At 41.6% G+C, this 22,756-nt stretch overlaps 1 long non-coding RNA gene across 1 annotated transcript; it reads right to left on the reverse strand.

Annotated features, from left to right (window-relative positions):
• Positions 1–3,135: 3,135 nt before the first annotated feature.
• Positions 3,136–5,552, reverse strand: LOC131908099 (uncharacterized). The gene is made up of 3 exons (XR_009378543.1): positions 4,739–5,552; positions 4,071–4,137; positions 3,136–3,497 (listed from the first exon to the last, which is right to left on the reverse strand). It is a non-coding gene; the product is annotated as an uncharacterized LOC131908099 (long non-coding RNA).
• Between the last annotated feature and the right edge of the window lie 17,204 nt (positions 5,553–22,756).

Genomic DNA, 22,756 nt, shown 5'->3' on the forward strand with positions numbered 1-22,756 from the left:
GAAACTAACTATAGAAGATACATAGACTCATGGTGACTAACTAACATGTTCCTGACTAAGGACTGCATCATTGAAAGATCAGGAAGGAAAGCCACAAGTTCCTAGAATCAAATAACAATGAAAATACAACACATCAGAACCTATGAGGTACAATAAAAGCAATCCTAAGAGGAAATTTTATGTTTCTAAATGCCTACATTACAAAAATTAGATCTCAAAATAATAGCTTAATATGTGTTAAGACCCTAGAAAAACAATAACAAACCAAATTCAAAACTACTAGACAGAATATTTATAATATCAGGTCAGATATAAGTGAAATAGAGCTGGGTTGTGGTATTGGGGTTCGAACCCACGGCCTTGTTCACTCTAGCATTGAGCAGCATCTCTAGCCAAACCTGTAATTTGTGGAGTGCTTGAATTTTTTTTAAAAAAAAGACTCTGGGACTTTTAAAAATTGGATTATGTTTCATATTGTTATATTAACAAGAGTGAGATTTTGGTGACAAGAAGTGAGAAGGTTATGGATAATAGTGATGTATTTGTGTGTCAGGTTAACAAGTGGTCAGTTTTGATGTATTTGTGTGTCAAGTTGACAAGCGGTCAGTTTTGATGTATTTGTAGGTCAAGTTGACAAGCGGTCAGTTTTGCTGCTTAATTTTTGTCAGTTCGACACAACCTGAGACCAGGGAACATCAGCTGAGGAACCGGCTAAGTCAGCTGAGCTATAGAAGCATTTTCTCGATTGATGACTGAGGTGGGAAGGCCCAGCCGAATGTTGGCATTATGAATGCCAGCCCGGTGCAGAAAGTTCTGGGTTATATAAGAAAGTAAGCCGAGCAAGCGATAGACAGAAACGAGTGAGCAGTGTTCCTCCTCGGTCTTTGCTTCAGTCCCTGCCTCTAGGTTTCTTCCTTTAGTTCCTGCACTGCCTTGCCGATATGATGGACTGTAACCTATAAGCCAATGCACCCCCTTCTTCCCCAAATTGGTTTTGGTCAGTGTTTTATCATGGCAACATAAATCCAACTAGAACAACACCTAAAAGGCCAGCACTTGGGAGGCTCACACAGGAAAAATCTCAGATTTAAGGCGGGCCTAGACTCCAAAGGCAAGAACTTAGCTCAAAACAAAATAAAACAAAACTTGAGAGTCACATTGGCTTTGCTATTTTTTTGTTCACTTTTACTTCGTTGTATCTGTTGCTTTCTTCTAATGTTCTATTTTTATGTAATTTCCAAGTTTTCATTAGCACGTTAGCTGTATAGAGTTTCATTCTGACATTTGCATGCATGCGTATAATGCACTTGAGTTCCATTTACCTTCTCAGTTACTTTCTTACTCCTCTTCTCCATTCCCCTCTTCTCTTTCTCTTCTACTTCTCCAGTGGTGCCCTTTGTACTTGTATTGTTTCTCCATATATAACTATGAGAGGAAAAAGATTTCTATGGAACTATTTTATTTTACATCTTCCTGTATAGGACATAAGTTCAGTCTCCTTTAGGGCTGAGTAAAACTCCTTGGTGTGTTTATACTACATTCTCTTTATTCACCCAAAAGGTATAGGCTTCTATACTGATTCCATAATTTAGCTATTGTGAATAGTGCAGAGATAAATGTGGGTGTGTGGTATCACTATGGCAACCCAATTTGATTTTTTGAGTATATACACAGAAATGGTGTGTCTGTCTGTATGTTCTATTTTCAGTTTTTTGAGAAGCCCCATACTGACTTCCCTAACAACTGTAACAGTTTATATTATCAGCAGCAAAGAATAAGTTTCCTTTTTCCTTCACATCTTCATCAATGTTTGTTGTCTTTTTCTCAGTGGTAGTCATTTGGGGATGGGGTGGTATTCTAATGTAGTGGTCGTTTGCAGTTTCTTGATGACTAAGAGTGTTGAATATTTTTTTCACGTATTTATTGGCTATTTATAATTCATCATTTAACAAGTCTCTGTTCAGTTAAATTGCTGAGTTATTGATAGAAAATTTTGTTCTTTTATTGTGTCTTGTTATAGGATTAAGAGATGGGGCCATTGGGAGGTGATTAGGGCAGAAGGGTGAAATCCTCATGAGTGAGATCATTGCCTTAAAAAGGGACTCAAGAGAGTTCTCCTGACCTTTTATACCACATCAAAAAAAAATGGGAAGGTAAAAGTTAGCAACACAGGAGACAGCCTTTGCCAGAACTTGACCATGTTTGCACTCTGGTCTTAAAATTCCAGCTGCTAGAACTGTGAAAGATGAATTCCTGTTACCCACAAATGCCTCGAGTCAATAAGTAAATATCACGGACTTCCCCCATACTCCCATGAGATTACATTTTTACATTTGCTTTATCTCTCAAACACTTTTTCCCTGACTCATTGGAATGTAAGTAGCAGAATGATGCCCACTCATCACTAAATTCTTCACTGCTGCTTCAATCCGTTCTGCTACCTGGCTGCACCTCAAAACTCTGAAATAGGAAGCATGATGTGATAGTTCATGTCAACAACGTGATATACGTTAGAATCACCTGGAAGATGAGCCTCTGGGTATGGCTGTGGGGGATTATCTTGATTACATTAATTGAAATGGGAAGACCCACCTACTGTGGGTGGCACCATTCCCTAGGCAGCAGATTCTGGGCTGTGTCAGAGTAGAGGAACTGAGCTGCACACTAGAATCGATGGTTTATGTGTGCATTCCTTGCCCTCTGCTTCTCAACCGGGCATGCAGTGTGACTTGCTGCCTCAAGCTCCTGCTGCTGTGACTTCCCCATGCAATGAGAGCCTGAGAGAGAGCACTGAAATAAATCCTTTCCCCTGTAAGTTGCTTTCCCCAGAGTCTTTTATTGCATCAACAGGAAAAGAAAGAGAAGCAGATGAAGACTCATAAACACCTCGAGCTTTCAAATCAACATTGGCTTCGGGTTTCTACTGGTTGGAAGATCTTTTTAAGACTTTGAAGCACAGTTTATGGAGCTCACCTAAACAAACAAACAAACAAAAAAGCAGAAAAAGCAGTAACAATTGTAAGCCTGTCAGGTGTTTCTTTTTTCCTGGTACTTTTCATCATTCAAAGTTGTTCCACTGTGGGAAAAAAAAATGTTTCCCTCTCATCTTAGTTGCTGACCTAATTCAGCAGAGCACACTCTATCAAATATTTATTAAGCATCAGTTCATGGAAGCACTACATCAAATGGGTCTACAAGGGTAATGCTCAATGGGCAGGTTTCCAGTTCATAAAGAATTATATCTTTGCATGAGGAGGGGAGCTGATGCTCGGAAAGGGGAAAGTGCAACATGAACTTGACTCTTTGGAAAGACGGCGCTGTCTGCTGTAGCACGAGGTGTAGAGGGACGGGTTAAACTGGGAAATCAGAGGAATGATCCACCCGGCGTTGAACCAGCAGCACCTTGTCACTTTGTCACTCGTGCTCACATGTACAGCTGTTTCTTCCTTCCGTCAGCTAAGTGCAGGTCTGAGAGTGGAAGCTCGCACTCATCTAATCTGAGAGTGTCTCAGGAGGGAAGTAGAACAAAATGACGAACACAAAATCAAGAAGAAAACCAGATACTTATGTATGATGAATACTTAAATCTAAGTGAATTTTGAATGCTAAAAATAGAACACAAAATCAACAAAATGAGTTTTCTTCAGTATACCTGACAAACGAGTGTTGTACTCTGCATTTGAACAAATCTGAGTGACTTAAAGCAGAGTATAGAAAAATAATTCCATCCTATGTCTACCATGTTTTTTTATTTATTTTTTTTTTCATTTTTACATACCAACCACAGATCCCCCTCTCATCCATCCTCCCGCTCTCCACCCCCACCTCCCCCCACCACCCCTCTAACCCAGCCCCTATCCACTCCTCCAAAAGGGTAAGGCCTCCCATGGGGAGTCAACAAAGCCTGGTACATTCAGTTGAGGCAGGACCAAGCATGTCTAGCATCTTCACTAATATTTAATCAACAGTCCAATTCCTCTTTTAGGGTGAATTTTAAGCAATTCCTTCATACTCCCCCTTTTTGTCATCACCCTCATCCTTCGACACTGCAGGCAAAAATTCCCCATTACCTTATCAGATAGTTAATCATGAATCCTTCCCAATCTGGACTCTGCTCTAGAGACGAGCCAGAGGATCCTAGGATGTCAGGGAAAGACAACAAAAATGAAGGAGAGCAGTGAAAAGAAACGAGAAGAGGAAAACAGAAGGGAGCTGTTGAACTTGTCCCCGCTGAACATGGGCCCAGGGGCGTTGGTAACTTGTTCTCTTCTCCCATCCGTTATGAAATCAATTCGAATGCCAAAAAGGCAGGCCCACTTCCACTGTTGAAGAAACAGATCTAAAAATAAGCAGCAAGCGGATGAGAAGGACCAGCATGAAGTGATCCACTTTTAGGTTAACTGGAAAGAGGCAAGCACAGATGGAGGATGTTTAGTTTATCTTTGCTTCAAAAAACAAAGACCAGAAAATATAAATGCCATGGACAGTTGACTATTCTCAAACCCAAATTTCTGGTTTCATATTTAAGGCCATGCCCATTTAGAACAAAACACATTCATTTGGGTTTCGTGGTTTGGGAAAAGGCTGGCCGGGAGGAGGTGGAAGCCACGGTGGAGAATTCCTGGGCAATCTGTTGCAAGCCTCTGGAGATGACCATGCAGGCGCTTCTTGTGCCATCATAGTCAAAATAGCAACATGACCACAAATAATTCAAAGCCGGAACCATTTTTTCCCCCACCAGTTCAAACTGGTTCTCTCTGTTTCTCTCAAATGGCTCAGACAGTCCTCCCTCCTCTTCAAAGCTTTCCTTTGCTAAAGCAGTGACAGCTGCCTTTGCTCTGTGTGATAGAAACACACAATTCCCGTGGTTCCCCTGTGACTCCACCAATGCCCCCTCTGTTGAAGCACAATGCACACCCTCCTGTGCTGGGTTTGTTTGAGGCTTGCTGTGTTGGCCACTCCTCATCTTCATGTCCAGCAGGCTCTTCTCACTTGGAAATGTAAATTCCACATCAGACTCAAAGGCCTGTTGCTACTTAGCCAAAACTTCCCGTCCTAGTAGAGAAAGGTTTGTCGGTGATACACTAAGATGAATTAGAGACTACCTGATCACTTTAGAGAAAAGAAGGAGAAAGTCATGGCGAATAAAGGAAGTGTCCTTTTCGTGTGTATGCTTGCCCGCTTTTCCTTGGTTATCTTCTCTCAGACACTTCGGTCACACATGGGGCCAGCCTCAGCAATCCAGATAATACCTGTTCCTCTTACAGGACGTGTTCTGTCTTCTTTATCTGCTCTTTCACGTCTAACCACTGTAGTGGGTAGCCATTCCAGCTTTGATCTGGAAGTTCCAACCCCCATTGAGACTTCAGCAACTGTCACGCCTACAAGTCGGGGCCAAGGGAGGCGCCTGGAGACCGGAGATCTGGATGGGCCAGTGCTCACTCCGTTCCTGGACCCTGGACGGTGGAGGTGGGCCAAGCAGAGCTCCAGAGAACACCGCTGGACTGCGATACACCTTCCCCAGACCCCGCGACCTACCTATCCCTTAATTTGTAAGTTACGCCATTAAATAAATCTCCTTTTAACTACGTGGAGTGGCCTTAATAATTTCACCAATATCTGGCGCTCTCGTGGGGCAAATTCCAAAGGCCTTGGTGGCTCCCATCCTCAGCCTCCTCCCCGGCTAGCGGGTACCTAAACTTGCCTGCAAAGTTCCATATAACCAGGGAACGCCTACAGGGTTCCATTCCCTAATTAATTAATTCCTTAATAATTTCACCAATAAATCATGGCATGTTTCATGTACATGGGGGACAATATGAAATACACCTGTGTTTTAAACAATTATATATATAATATATATACATATATACACACATATATATATATATATATATATATATATATATATATATATATATATATATACACGCACTTTGAGAAAGAGAACCAAGGGCTAGAGAGGTAGTTTGGCAGTTAAGAGCACTTACTGCTCTTCTAGGAGGCCTGGGTTTGGTTCCTCACACCTCCCAGGTGACTCTGTGTGTGACTCTACCTGCATGGGTCTGAAGCTCTGCCTTCTTCAAGTGTGCAAACTCACACTCAGACACACCCATATGCATAATTAAAACAAAACTTTTAAAAAAAAGCCACACAATTATTTAAAGAAACAGAATCGCAGGTCTTCGGGTGTCTGTTCCCAAGCCTGTGTCCACTCTTTCACATGCCCAGCTAATCGTGAGCTCTACATCTGTGTTGTACTCACCTCAACTGTTACTCCTCTACGAGAGTTCCCCGGCCAGTGCTTAACCGTGACAATACATAATGTAGTTTTTGCCGCTCAGCACAACCACAAGCCTAGGGAAGGAAAAGTCAATTCTTCCCCCTGAGAGGAGGCATGTCCTCAGAGACAAACGAGCTGACAGAGGTGCTTCAGCTTGGTATGGTTTCATGGTCCCTGGGAATTTGCTTCAGTCTGTGGTAGGGAAGTCAGAGGAGATGAAGACGGAAGGAGACACAACCAGGCCAGGGCAGGGGGCGGGGCTGGAGCTGGAGGCCCGGTGGCTGCAAGGTCAGGATGCCACAGGGCTCCTTCTTCTGAGTGAGGGCAGGTGCAAGATCACCGGATTACCCTGTGAGATGCTGAAGCGTTAGATAACAGCTGGGAACCGGAAGGACAGCCAAGCAGGCTGACTCCATCCTGCTCTTAAAAATGGGATCCAGCAGGTGTCATCTGCCACTACAACTCGGACACCCCCCACAGGAGACGCCGTGCCCCAGGGTCAACTCTTCCCTCCCTCTGCACTCTGTGCTTACCTCATTCGTTGCTCTTAACCCAGCTAGATGATCTCTTCCTTATTAAACTGGGTGGTTTCTGAGGGGGTGGATTATCTTATTCATTTTTAATAGGTCAGTTAATGTTTGTTTTAGTGCACAAATTTGTACAAACCCCAGTCCCTTGAAATGTAAAATTTGAAAATTTATGGGGTGAAATTTGTGTTTTTTGGTTCTCCGACTTTATTAGGAATAGATCGTTCTGAATCTCTCGTGTGTCAAGTTGATGCCCTGAGTCCCCCTGGCACCCTCTGTGCTTTTGGCCCAGCACATCTCACAGTTCAGTTCCTGTGTCATTCCACAACCAGGGAGACCTTTACATAACAGTGCATGGAAAATAAATGGCGAGGGAAATGAAAATTTTCACTTTCATTTATGTATATTGCGCACGACATATTATGCTTTAATAATTTTTCTTCTACTCTTTATTATAAGACTAGATATTGTTTTTGCTTTCATAATTAGGAAATAAGCAGCCACGGAACTAAGAATTAACAGGAGAAGCTACTATATTTCAATTAAACTTTTCAGCCTTAGCTTTCTTAAGAAAAAAAAACTTTGCTGATTTAAGGTATCCTTAAAGTAAAAGTTAATAAAATATATATTAAAATATCAGACTTTACCCCACTGTTCAGATGAAGGATATTGCCTTGTCTTGCATTCTCTCAGTGATGGATGGAATCATTATGGAAGTGACGGATTTGGGTCTGGGCTTTGGCCCCGAGAGTCTGGACCGTGAAGTATGTGCTCTATGGCCGAGCAACGGTCCTAGCCATATTTCGCTTCTTCTTCTTTTTATTTATTCAAATATTTACGTGTATGGATGCTTTGACAGCATCCATGTCTATGCACTACTGTGTGCCTGGTGCTGCAGAGCCCAGGAAGAGGGCATTGGATGCCCTGGAACTGGAGTTACAGATGGTCATGACCCAATAAGTGGGTGCTGAGAATTAAACCTGGGTCCTCTGAAAGAGTAGCCAGTGTCCATAGCAACAGAGACACCTCTCTACCTGCCATATGACTTCTTAACAAGATATTTTCATGTAGTGTTTCCCGAGTATCTTCCCATCTCAATAAATACATCTTTAAATCTCTGTAGTTTAACCTTTACCCATACAGTAAAATTGAAATACAAAAGAAAAAAAAACACACCAAATTTTAAAAAAGATTTTTACAGGAGAGAATTAGGTTTGCTGAGTCCAGCCACATTTTCTAAAACATCACCTTTCCTCATATATATGTTTCATACACCAAAATTTCCTGAGAATATTTTTATAATATATAAATGTATGTTAAAGCAATTCTATTCCAACAAGCATTCTCAGTTATTCCAATTGTTAAATAAAAAGATTCTCAAATATTTTTATGATTTTTAGGGCAAGGTACAATGGTACATGCATTTCACACCAGAATTTGGCTGGCAGGGGCAAGTGGATCTCTCTGAGTCAGAGGTCAGCCTGGGTGAAATAATGAGACTCTGTCTCAAAAGACATAGAAAAGCTTTTGTTTTTATTTTATGCCTATGGGTGTTTTGTCTGCCTGTATGTGCATCACATGTATACAGAAGAGGGTGTTGGATTTTCTGGAACTGGAGTTCCAGATGGTTGTGAGCTGCCCTGTGGTTGCTGGGAACTAAACCTGGGTCCTCTGAAAGAGCAGCAAATGCTCTTAACTGCTGAGCCATTTCTCTAGCCCCCACCACAAACACTTTATGTGTTTTGTTTCCCTTCTGTGTGTACATGATGCTGGACTGGAACTCAGCTCCTCTCCCATGGTGCTACAGCTACATCTCTACTCTTCTTTTTACTCTGGGATAAACTTCTAGTTATAGACTTGATGAGACAAATGGCTTGTCCAATTTTGAGGCCATAAATACATATTGATAAGCAGCAGCCCAGAAGCGTAGTTTTGGTTTCTGGTTCCACCTGCACTATATGAGCCTTTTCCTCTCAGTCCCCACTAACACTGAGGGAAAATGTGTCTGCCAATTTGATTAGGAGATACTCGTCTTCTATATTTGCTCTAGTTTGACTATTTAATTGGTAGACTGAGTAGTCTTTGAAATGCTTTACAGCCACCATCTACTTACCCTTTCATTTCATTTTCATGTAGCCGTTATTTGTTTCCCTTTCATTTTTATTTAAGTTCTTTGCTCACTTTTCTGATAAATGGTTAGTTTTACTGGTGTGTAAAGTACTCATGTGCTTACGATGCCAGTCTTTGTCTCATGAGAAGCAGAATAATTGCTTCCCCAGATGTCTGCATCCTACTGCCCTGCCAACCTCTGAACTTCTTTTAATCCACAGCAAAGGAGAGTTAAGGTTGCTAATAAACTGGCTTGAAAACGGGGAAGTAATCATAGAAGAGATGTTGGTGTGTATGTCATAAGAGCTTTGGAAGCTGAAGAGAGACAGAATAAAATTTAGAACGAGAGAAACTGGAAAACACTGCCTTTGCTGGCTTTGGAGACAGGAAAGAAGCACAAAGCGAGGAATTCTGGTGGCTGGAAGCTGGGAAAAGCAAGGGGTCAGATTTTCCTTTAGCATTTTAAGCAGCAGCACAGCTTTGCCAATACATTGGTGCTTGCCCAGTGAGGACCATGTCAGACTTCTGACCTTCAGCAGTGTATAGTAACAGGTATGCTCTACCCTAAACTGTCAGGTGTATGATGCTTACAACCACGGTGGGAAACTGCTCACATGTTGCAAGGGTGTTTTCCCCCAGTTTTTATACATAGAAGCTTTACAAAGCTCTTTTGCTCTCTACTACAGAGACACAGATAAAGGTTGGATGTATTTATTTAGGGAGGAAAAAAAGAACATTATTATGTTTTCTCTTTTCTGTTTTTTAACTAATCTTTCTTTGGAGGTGGCTGGTAGTTAAGGCTAAAAAGACAAGAAAATGGGGTTTGGAGAGATAGCTCAGTGGTTAAGAGCACTCACTGCTCTTGCAGAGGACTGGATTCGGTTTCCGGTACACGCATCAGGGAGGCTCGCAACTGCCTGAAACTTCGACTCTACTGGATCTAGTGCCCTCTTCTGGCCTCTATGGGCACCTGCACTCTTGTGCATGTACACCAGTGCAATTTAAAAAAAGTGACATGAGGAAAGCTATGTATGAAGAAAGAAAGAATGGCTAAATAAAGACTGAGGAGATGCTAGGACCAGGGTCATCTCATGATTTTTCCTGGGGAGATATAAAGAAATGTCTAGTTTGGTGAACCAAAAAGGTAAGCGTGGCTCCTGACAATAGCATTGGTTTACCCAAGCTATTGGTTTATGGCTTCTATGGTGGCGATTAGATTCTCAGAGAGAGAAGCATCTCATGAGAAGCTCATGAAGGACTCATAAAAGTCTCGCGAGCCTCCGGAATGTCACAGCCCTCACTTCCCTCATAATAGAAAGCTAATAGGCCTGACCTCTGGAGAGTCACATGCCGTCACAGCTACTCTGCTGCAAGATGGTGATAGTCACGGCACTTTTAGAGGAAAGAGATACTGTAGAGAGATTGCTGGTGGGAGAGTCAGAAGACCAGCTATATGCAGGACTGTAAGCAAACAAGGAACTAAACTGAAGACTGGGAGTCTAGTTCTCTAATACAGAAAAGGTGTTTATAAATAGAAACAGAAAGGCTAAAATATTCAACTATGAAAGGGGGAATGAAGCGAACTACAGATGTGTGTATAGACCCATAGTTAAGATATACGTTCCTGATTATAACTGTTCAAACACAGTCCTGTCATACAAGAGAGACAAGAAATTATGGTACTGTAGTGGCAAGGAGCATGCTGGCCTTTCAGATCTTGACTTCTAGATGCTTCTACTAAACACAAGCAGGCTCTGTGAAGAACCAGATGACTCCAAGGCTAGAAATGAATAACTAAAAAATGAGCCAGGATATGGAATTACCCGGAGAGTGATGGATACATGGGGAAGTAAACCTACATGGCTCAATCTGCATAAGCAATAATAGTAGCCAGACCATCACCGATGGAATGAAAGTAGAAATTCATCAGGCCACAGCGAGCTAGTGAATGAAGAAAATGTTTCTCTTGGAGTATAATGCCAATGAATAACCATGGCTGGAAAGGACACACAAGTGAGAATGGCAGTTGACCCAGGTAGGAGCCATCAGTGGCTTTCAGATGCCTTGGCAGAAACTTGATGAATAATCAAATGTTTTCATGGTTGTGGAGTATCTCTTCAGAAAATACTGTCAACTACAAAGGAGAAATGGTTTTCCAGAGCAAGAACCTGAGAGGTACCAGACCCAAGCAGGTTATTGAAGTTAACATTTCGAGTGGTGGGGTCTATTGATAGGGCATGTTCTGAATGTTACATCATCTCTGAGCTCTCTGACAAGAATGCATTGCCTGAGTCTGTACAGGAGGAAAATGGGGTAGCCCCACATTCACATCCAAGCATCAACTATATTGAAAGTCAGTTTGGCATTACTAACACTCCAAAGCCACGAACTGCATGACTACCAGTGAAGGACTAGCAAGCAGCTCCAGGCTGAAGGGAACTGAAAAGCCATGACCACCAAACACAACACATGATTCTGAACTGAGTCCTGGACTGAGAAGGGAAAAGTGACATCACTGGGACAGTCAAAAAAAATTAAAAAATACTTTTGGGGTCACATGCCACTGTGTAGTAGTAGAGGGTAATTTTTAGGAATCATTTCTCTTTTTACCATGGGGGTCCCAAGGATGAAACTCGGGCCTTCAGTCTTGGTGGCAGGCAGCTTTATGTTCTGAGCCATCTCCCACCTACTTAGAGACGTGTTGATGAGGTAGTTGGGATGGGTTAGATGCTAGTGCTAGGTCAGATTTTATCATCTGATTATATATGGCTGAATCCTTATTATGTGTGGGGATGCCTTTCTGTGAAATTTATCGTGGAATATTTAGAAGTTATAGGACATCACGTCTGTTATTTGACCCCAGAATGATCCAGAAAAATATTCCAAGCCCAAGTCATAGGCATTTACATTCCATAATGGAGTCTTTGGATATTATCTGGAGATAGTGGGAAACCTTTGTAAGCTTTTCCCAGGTAGATGGGATATTCGTCTGTAAGTTGGTAATCAAACATAGTTTGAATAGAGAAGCTCTAATATGAGTCATTAGTCAAAAATTATTGGGAGAAGCTTTCAAATAAATCATGTTCAATTAAATAATGTCATTTTACAAAATGTTCATAAGTAAAATGGGAAGTTCTTCACACTCAGCGTCTGCCGAATCACAGATGTGTAAAATCCATGGCGTTTTAAAACGTGGTAAGGAAGCCTGCAGTACGTACCACAAAACACTAAAAAGTTAATTTGTTGGTGTCTTTTTATCTGACAAAGTACACAATTCTTTCCTTCAAACTGCAATGTTGCTTCCACCTGGAGGACACTGACAGAGAGTGGATGACGTGCACAGGAGGGAAGAATTTGACCCGACTGTGCACAGATGCAAAATCAGTACTTGGAATTGTCTTACAATTGATAGTGTGTGGTACAACAGTGAGTAGCTGAGATGCACCCCCTTACTCTGTGGAACAAGATGCTCCCCTCAGTGCCTACCAGCATCCTGTACTCTCCCCATGACTAGAAGGTGGGGCCAAAAGTCTGAATGAGATTCTCCATCAGGCAGGTTTGGGCAGACAAGCTGAGGATGTTCCTCTGAGGTGCAACCTTCACTGGCTGCCCACTGAGAACTCACATGTTGTGTTCTATATGCTGCCGAAAGGAACACCCGAGGTTTCTAAAATGGGGACAGAGAATATGTACCAGGAAAACAGAATTCTGAAGTGACTCAAAGAGCTGGATGGACAGACTGTGAATGAGAAAGAGCTCCGTGAATGATTCGAAAAGCATGCATGATATCATACAGCCAGAAAAGGACAGCGAAACCTCAAGGATACTCAAACTCCAGGTTCTTCTGAAGAAAAGACACCAATTAGGACCTCAGAATGCTTTCAGACAGTCAGTAATTGAATCTCAGTGAAACACAACAAACTTCAGGTGCAGTATGGGGACCAACTAGATTGAGCCAACCTTCATCTCCAGCAGCTTGATAGGAGACCCCTGTTCTCTGTGGGAAATACTAAGTGTGCTTATGTCTATATATAATTTAGGTACAATGCTCACTACAAAACAGTAAAATAATAAGAAATAACACGAAGGAAGCAGAGAAATATTACCCACAGGAAATAGAAGCAGACACAGGATGTATTTATATTGGAAATGATGGAGAGGGACTTGAAAACAGACCAAAAAAAATGTGGACAACTGAAAATTTGAGCAAGAGGAAGTAAACTTTATTAAAATTCAAGTGAAAAGGCTGGACATGAAAAAATTCAGCATCCAAAATAGAGAATTTCACTAATGATAGATGTGCACATAGAAACACACACACACACACACACACACACACACGATATCAGTAGCAATAGGTGATATCAATAGCATGTCTGAACAACAATATCAAACATCTTTACCCAACTAACATTATAGAACTCTGCATTGAGTCTTCACGAAACACTGAGCAAAACCGATCCCATGCTGGACTGTGAGATGCCTCAGTAAATCTCATAATGCTAAAATCATGACAAGTATGGCACCTGACCACAACAGAGCTGAACTGGAGACTCCAGAGACGAGGGAGTCAGAAGTACTTGCTTATCTGGCATATACGAGAACCATCAACCACAATATTGAAAAGACACTAGAAGAGATGTAACCAAGGAAACTGGGCAAGGAGGAAAATACCAGCCCATTACCAGAACTAAAGCTGTTTCTACTCAACAAAGTCGTGGCCTTTTATATAAAAGAAAATTCTGAAACCTCTATTAATGAAGTCTCAGGACTAATAAGTTCAGCAAGGTTGGAAAAGTTTGGCCAGCATGTAAAAATTATTTTCCTTTCTATACATAGGCAATGAAAACTCCAAAAATGAAAGAAAATTTCATTCGTATTTATGACTGAAACTATTAGAGCTGGTCATTTTAAAGAAAAGAAGTGCAAAATTTATCATCTGCAAATTCTATGCCATTGTTGAAAGACACCGGATACCACAGTAAGTGGAAGAGTGTGCGCCATTACCCATCGGAGGATTTCCCGTGGAACTGTGGCAGTCAAGACGCTGTGACACTGAGTAATGAGACCTGCCCAGTCACAGAGCAGAGGCCACTGGCTCTCAGAGGTAGCCCCGCTGGAGAAGTTCACAAACGGCGTCGGGAAGTGAGATACCTTCATGAAAAATTAAATAAGGAAATCTCAACACCCTTGAGCATTCCATGTAAAAGTTATTTCAACACGTTTTGCTGACTTCAAACGAAGGTGAGAACAGTAAAACATCTCAGGGCAACACAGGAAAGTGTCGCACTTGCTGCATGAGGACAAAGATGTGCTAGGAAGAGTACCTAAAGCACAGAACATTAAAGAAATGCGATGACTTTTTATGGAAATTAAGACATTTCAGACATGGAAGGGCACTGTGAAATAAGCAGGCAAATTCTATGCCAATATGCAATTCATATGCCTGTATTTAGGATATATAAACATGTATAATAATAAAGAAATTTCCCCAATAAGTACTTACAGAAATCCAACTTAAACATGAAAATGTACTCAAAATCATTGTCAGATAAGTAAAAATTAAAACCACCATAAATACCATTCCACACTCACTAGAATATCTAAAACCAAAACCTGAAAATATTGAATGTTAGCAAGGGTCTTGGATCCCTAGAAGCTGCCATGGGTTGGTGGCAGGAATGTGAAATATCATTAAAAAATTGAAAGGACTTTTTAAAAGTTGTGTACATGGGATCCAAGAGCCTGTTCTGAGGTGTGTACCTTTAAAAAAAAAAAGTGAAAACAAGCTAGGCATGCACTGTAGTCCCTGTGCTTCAGAGGTGGGAGGAGGAAAATTGGGAATTTAAGATCAAGGTCAGCAGTACACTCAAGGCCATCCTGGCTATAGGAGTCTGTTTCACAAATGACAAACAAAAATGTGAAAACACATTCACAATAAGGTTTGTCCTCAACTACTTATAGTCCCTATCCTCAAAACATCAAAAAAACTTTAAAAAGAAAAATAATACAAACAATCAAAAAACCTTGAAATATCTATCAATGGAAGGAGGGATTATTAAAGTTGAGAGGCTTTGGAACAACTGTAATGGAATATTACTCAGCAGTGAAAAACAAGAAAGACTGTAAGTAGGCAAAACCTCATGGTTTAATCTCAAATGCATTATAACTTATAACAAAAACAGATATGATTATACTTAACAAACACAAATGTATGCTCAGGGGTGTCAAAAGTAGTGTCTTTCTGGGTGGAAAGTCCAAAGAAACACTGAACATTTTCTAACAGAATTTATTTCAACTTGCGTGACAGTTACAAATATCTATAAGCTCAAGCTCATCAAGTTGAATCCTTAAAACCTGTGCATTTTAGCAAGCATGACTCATTGTTACAGACATCAGTTTTATGAAAGCACAGACATCTGCAGGGAGGGAGTACTCTCAGGTGCTGCTAAGCACTCATGTCCCCAACATGGCAATGGTAAGTTGTGCAGGACCTGTCATGTTTCAGAGTGCAAGGTGGAAATTGGCTAGATGCTGGGAGCAGCTTTCTGGTATGAGTGACATTGGCTCCGTAGAGTTAGTGATCATGAGAATGAACTGTTGACTTGAGGACAAGACAGGTCCCTGAATCCCACCCAGGATTCCTGTCTCATCCTGTGTTCTCTCCTGCACCCAGAAGTTCCTTCTCATTTTTTTTCCCCATGTTGTGACCCAGCTACAGGGAACCTCATTGGTGGTTGAACTGATGGCTGATCTACGTTCAGCCTTTATATTCATCTGGAACCTATCGAGAAAACAAGGAGGCCGCAGGGAATACATTCTGGCAACAGTTAACTCCGGGATCCAGTCTCAGTCCAACAGCTTGGAGACAACACTCAGGAGCCAGTGACAACTGGGCCACGCCCAGGAATGAGCCAGGTGCAGAACATCCGTCTAGCAATTGATGGCGGCTGTAGCAACACCCTCACCAGTTAAGATTCAAAGTGGAGTACTCTCTCTGTTCTATCCTGCCTGCCCATTCTTTTTGTTCTCCCCCCCCTGCCCTCGGGGGGAAGGTGTTCCAAATTGTTCTGTGAACAACTCAATATTCTTTCAGCAGACTCTTTTTCCATGTAAATCATCCAGAGTTCATTTTGAGGCTGGCGCTTAAGAACTCTGACGGAAAACTACAATAACAAGCTCACTAACTTGTTACTGCGTGTTAGTTACTGCATGCACGCCTAGAAACAGGCCTGATGTCCCTCATCTTTGTTCACCAGACTTAGGGCTAAGTAGAAGGTTCTGGATTTCCTGGAGGGTGGGGTGGGGGAGGAGAAGCAACTCTTTTGTAACATCCTGGATTCTATTCACCCTTTGAAAGAAGGACACTTTTATGATTAACATCATATTTTAATGAGGGTGTATTTTTGAAAGACTTACTGGAAAATTGGATTTAATACTCATTTACATAATAGATGGCTGAGATTTTAAAGGGATACCTTAAATCACAACATTACAAACTGGAGATAGGCCTTCGTGACTAAGCATCCAAGAGCATACTGTGACTAAGACAGATGTAGTAAACTGAGGAAATCACAGTATTTGCTATGTCGCTCTTTGAAAAGTGTGAAGACATGCTCAATGTCCCAACTTTTTCTCTTTAGAACGTTTTACTACTTATTTATTGTGTGTGTGTGTGTGTGTGTCGGGGGTGTGTGTGTGCAGGGCATGGTGCTGGTGTTGGGGGCCAGAAGACAACTGGGAGTCAGTTCTCTCTTTCTACCATGCGGGGGGCATGGGAGAGCAAATTCAAGTTTTTAGGCTTGGTGGTGGGTGCCTTTACTGGCTGAGCCATCTTTCTAGGTGGGACCACATTTTTTCTTACCTGACCTTCATGGAGATGACTTTTCCGTTAATACAGAGGCAGGTTGCCATATAGAGTAAGGCCATGATTCCAGGTGGCAGCAAGGTTAATATAGGCCTAAGCATGGTAAGCAAATGTTTGTACCATGCAGTGGTATTTGCTCCACCCATGACCTTGGGCTATGGGGGGGGCAAAGGAGGCGGTGCTTCCTGCTGTTGTGGTAACTCTGATAAGAAGTTGGAGAAGGGTCACGTGCCCTCTTTGCTCCCTGCTCCTGCCTGCGAGGTGGATTCTCTCACAGTCAGATTAGAGAATGACTTCTGCTATCTACTCCATTCTGTAATTATGAGTGTATTTCCTCAATTTATATCTTAATAAATTCTGCTACCGATTAAAAACAAAAAAAGAGGAGAAAGGTGGTTCAGCAGTTAAGAGCACTGACTGATGTTCCAGAGGACCCAGGTTCAGTTCCCAGGCTGTCCAGTGTCTGATCAAGCCAGGATTAAAAAAAAAAAAAAAAAAAAAAAAAGAAAAGAAAAAAGACCTATGTGACTCCTCTCCCTTTCCTTATCAGAGGTCACGTAGGGCCCTGTATAGCCCAAGGTCATGGGCAGAGCAAATACCACTAGAGTACCACAGAGTAATCTGTCCTGATGTGTGTTGTTTTAGAACCGAAAGATGCACAGGACGCTGTTATAAATACAGCCACTGCTGAGCCTGGAGCACAAGCTGAGAAAAGTGGCTGGAGAGGAAGCAGGCAGGGTCATACCAAGCATGGACTGGCCACACACAGGCCAGGGAGGCTAAGGTAGCCAGGACACTCAAATGTCTCTTAGAACATTCGGGAGCCACCAGAAGGTTTCAAAAGCAGCAGACCAATGCCTTTGTCTTTAAAAGGTAACTCAAGTGTAGAGGATGGCCAGGAAAATAATTACAAAACCGCTGGAGATCATCTCCATGTACAGTATGAAGCAGGGCATTAGGGATACATCGAGAAGCTCCTGGTGCTGTAGACACCAGAGATGAGTTTCATAATGAGGTTGTGCCGATTCTTCTAAGTAAACGAAGGAGGAGCTGGGTTTTCAGTTTGGCAAGAGGCTAAGGAAGAATGGGTGTTTTCATTAAGAATATCAAATTCTACTTTTCCTTCCTTCTGATTTATTCCAAAACCCCCAGAAAATGACAGTGAAGATTTATAAAAATCAAATCCATAGCAAGCAAGAGCAAGAGAGGGAGCGTCTCAGTGACAGCACCCTGGGAAAACAGAAGGCAAAGCAGACCATCAAGGGACCTAAGGAGGTCAGTCCACAGCTACTGCAAGACCACAGAGGAACCCTGTGATAACTAGTACCCGTGGAAGACACAGCACAGGGAAGAAGATGAGATACAGGTGCGTTGACTGGTAGACCCTCCCCTGGGTCCTCTCTCAGACTCAAGCAGCCACCCCGGATCCTCTCCCACACCCAAGTACCCACCTGGACACTTTCCCACACCGAAGTACTCACTTAGAGATGTACTTGGTTTGAGGTAAGCAGAGGGTGTCTAGGACAGTGGAGGACAGGAACCATGTAGTCTTTTTTCTTGGATGCAGGCATGTTTACACCCTCTAGATAAAGTACTAGAAGACTCTCCTTGGGAATTTGACTAGTCAACGAGCTCTTCTCACATTGCAGAACCTTCCAGTACTTTGTATTGAGATAGACAATTCAAAATCACTAAACGTTTGAGAAAAGCAATTACTCTGAAATGTAGGGAGGAGAACAGAGATTGTGGAAGTAGATGGGAACTTTAAAAATCCGCCACTATTAATATCCTTACAAAGAAAAATAAATACAGGGGATGTGATATTTGCCTAGCATGTCTGAAGACCCAGGTTTGATCCCCAGTATACACACACACACACACACACACACACACACACACACCAAAAAAAAAAAAAAAACAAACAAAGTCACATTTCCAAAAATGACGGAGTCATATACAAGCAGCATTTGAAATGTTAAGACAGAAATGAAGTACTCTGTAAAACGCATACTGGAAAACAAAATTAAAATACTCTATATCCTATTCCTTTGATGATGTGGGATGTCAGTGAAAAAGGTTGCCCAAAGAGATTAGTGAATCAACAAATGAGGACTCTCAAATAATATTTCCAGAAAGAAACCAAGAATACAAAAGAGATTGTAATTAAATATTTTGAAAACTTTCCAGAAGGTATGTATTTAAAGAGTACAGCAAAATGCATGGTCATATGAGAATTCCTTCAGGACACTGGGGCAAATAAAAAAAAAATCTGTATGTCTTCGAAGAGGAGAAAAATAAGATTGCAACAAATGATCAAGGATCAAGACACATTCGATTTTTAATATTGGAATTTAGAAGATGAAATGAAACCTTCAGCATGATATAAAAGATTTCTAACCAAGAAATCTAACAACTAAAGGTATTTTAAACATCAGTTATCAAACAAAGTATGCATCTTGGTCTTTTCCTCCAAAGTGACTGTAAGACACACTCTTCTGAACTGAGAAAGTAAGTCAAAGGGTGAAGAGATAAAACTCATGAAACAAGAGAGAAAAGGAAACTTACAATGCCAAGACAAAGATAAGTGTGTCATCCAAGGAAAGCAGCTATCTGTGTGCAGGGATAGGAAGTGAATGTATTTTTTATATATCAAGGGTTCAGTATTTCTGCATTAATTTCTGCATCCCATAATATTCTGTGATGGAAAAACAAACATGGGAATTGAGGGAAGAGAATTATTATAATGAAATACTGAAATTATTCTGTATAAGAATGAAAAGTATGGCCAGGCACAGATGTATATACATGCCATCCCAGCACTTAGGATCAGGATTTCAAGGCTAGCCTCGGCGACATAGCAAGTTCCAAGCCTGACTGTGATAACTAAGACCTTGTCTCAGAATAAAGAATTAATTTAAATAAATAAATAAACCAGACTAAAATGTAGACTAGAGGAGAGGTAGGCAGGAGGTTGCAAGTTGTATAAGTGAACTAGGTAGAGCCGGTAGCCAGAAACTATGCTCTTCAATGTAACAGGGCCCTAGACCTTAGTAGGCCCCAGATCATAGCACAACTGACTTCATGGTAGAAGTGCCATTCAGGTCATTAAACTCAGCATGTGTACAGTACCACTTGCCAAAACAAAAAAAAGACCTAATCCACCTGTGTTAGTTAGGGTTTCTATTGCTGTGAAGAGACATCATGGCCACTGCAACTCTTATAAAGGAAAAACATTTAATTGGGCTGGCTTACATTTTCAGAGGTTTAGTCCAGTATCATAATGGTGAGACATGGTGGCATGAAGGCAGACATGGTGCTGGAGAAGTAGCCAGGTGTCCTACACCTTGGCTTGCAGACAACAGGAAGTGGTCTGAGATACTGGGTGGTATCTTGAGCATAGATGAGACCTCAAAGCCCACCCCCACAGTGACATACTTCCTCCAACAAGACCACACCTACTCCAACAAGGCCACACCTCCTAATAGTGTCACTCCCTTCGCGGGACATTTTTTTTTAAACCATTCCACCATCAAAGTCCATAGTTCTGAGAAAGTCTGTAAATGTACTAACCTTGCTTTTTGGCTTCTGTAGTTTTATTTCTGGCTAGCTGTTCTTGTTAACTGAAGTGTATCAACCAGAATATGGTTTTTAGCTTTCACCTTGAGAAAGACTCAGGGCTACACTGAACACCCAGTGTAGTTGCCAGCCACCTAATAAGATGTCCTACTGGCTTAAATCCATGTCTGAGCAGCCTTCTCTGGTAGATACCACACAACATTTGAGAATTAGAGAAGAATGGTCACTAGCAATTAGGGGGTGTGTGGCTGAGGGGAGAAAATGTGGTAGTCTAGCACTGAGAACTCGATACGGGAGCCATGGAAATGGGTTATGAAGTTGTCCACGAAGAAGAAGAAATAGGTGTGAAGCAAAGCAAAAACAAACAAATGAAACTAAAACAAGGAAATAAGAACCAGAATATTCAACTGATGGATAGCATGAATTCACAACTGATAGTAGCACAGAGGAGGAAAGGGTGAAATATCCAAAGGCACGGCTTCAATTAAAGAATGATGTTGCGGCATATTTGTCCACTGTGTAAAGATGTATTGTGATTGTTGTAATGAAAAGCTAAACAGCCAATAGCTAGGCAGGAGTTATAGGCAGGATTTCTGGGGAAAGAAAGGAAGAGGAGGAGGTATTAGGTGCACAGGAGACGCCAAGAGACACAGAGAGGAAGCAGGAGGTGCAAGATGGAAGAGAGGTAACACCACATGATAGAACATAGATTAATATAAATGGGTTAATTTAAGTTATAAAAGCTAGTTAGGAACAAGCCTAAGCTATAGGCCAGCTTTCGTCATTAATAAGAAGTCTCTGTGTCATCATTTGGGAACTGGCTGGCAGTTCAGAAAAAGACTTGTTACAGAATCAAGTTATTCCCAAGCCTAGCCATAAAAACCAAAAGAGAATGGCAGTAACCAGAAATAAAATACTCCTTCCTTTCTAGAAGTTAAAGGTGCATCCTTAGCAGATGTTCAAGGTAAGATAAGGAATAGTTTTCATGTAAAGTGAGTTTCCTGAACAAGGAATAAGAGCAAGAGTTGGCAGAGTAAAGGGTCCATGGAGGGAGTGAATTTATCAACTCAGTACAGAAAACAGAGGTAGGAACTGCCAGGAAGCCATGGTGGTAGTAAAAGAGGTAGACAGAGATTAATGTCTGGTGATGTCTGAAGTAATAAGGATGTGAAGAGATTACCTTGACTGATGATTAAGAGGGGAGGGCAGAGCCCATTGTGGGTAGCACATTCCTACGCAGGCAGGCCTGTATAAGAAAGCTCTCTGAGCAAGCCAGGGAGTGAGTCACCAGCAGAGTTCTGTGGTTCCTGTCTACAAATCCCTGCCTTGAGTTCCTACTCAATCTTCCCTCAATGATGGACTGCAATCTGGAAGTGTAAACCAAACCAACCCTTTCCTACTCTCACTGCTTTTGGTCAGAATGATTTATCACAACAACAGAAAAAGTAACCACAGCACACGCCTACAGGCCAACCCAGTAGACAATCCCTCATTGAGGCTATCTTCCTAGGTAATTCTACGTTGTATCAAGTTGGCAACTAAACTAATGCCATTTAATTATCATTAAAATTTGGAGCCAATTTTCTGTATTTGGCTGATGGAGCCATCAGCTTCTCATAGAACTTTTTTTGCTCTGAAACATCATTGTCCTGTGATGCCATAATTATGTCCACATTACTAGTTTATGATCTTCATGAGACAGGGATTATTATATTGTACATCACTAGTAACTAATGCTTAATATGGACAATAAAACAGAAAAGATGTCTCATGAGTATTATTAAAAACTAGAGAGCATTGTGACAATATATTTCTCTGCAGCAAAGTCCCGAGAAGAACAACTTAAAGACAGAAATCCCTATTCTGACTCACACTTCAGAGGTTTCAGATCATAGGTGTTGGCTCCATCGCTTTGGGTGTGTAGTAACCACATGTTGGAACATAGATACCTCAAAGCACCCAGGAAACAGGAGGAGCTAAGGGGACCAACACTCCTTCCAAGGGCACACACAACCCTAGTAACATCACTTCCTCTCATTACACCACACCTCTAAACAGTTCAAACTACCTTCTAATAATGGTACAGGTCCGTGATGACACTAGGGGGCTTCCAACCCAAACCCTACTACTCTGTGTGCAAGTGAAGGGGAATCACTTCCTCAGGGCAACTGTGTCGACAATAGATATTAGTTAATATATAAATTCATTTAAAAAACTATATGATTTTTCAATTTAATTGAAAACATGCATGCATATACATATACCTTTCATTTTCTTCATACCAATCCCCTTACACACATGCTGCTGTAGGGCCAAGGCATTTATCAGAGTATGAGTAAGTTTCCAAGAGCTCTGAGTATCGTTCACACAAGCCACACTACAACCATAGTGTCT

Source organism: Peromyscus eremicus, chromosome 4 (assembly GCF_949786415.1).
Source record: "Peromyscus eremicus chromosome 4, PerEre_H2_v1, whole genome shotgun sequence".
Lineage (NCBI taxonomy): Eukaryota > Metazoa > Chordata > Mammalia > Rodentia > Cricetidae > Peromyscus > Peromyscus eremicus.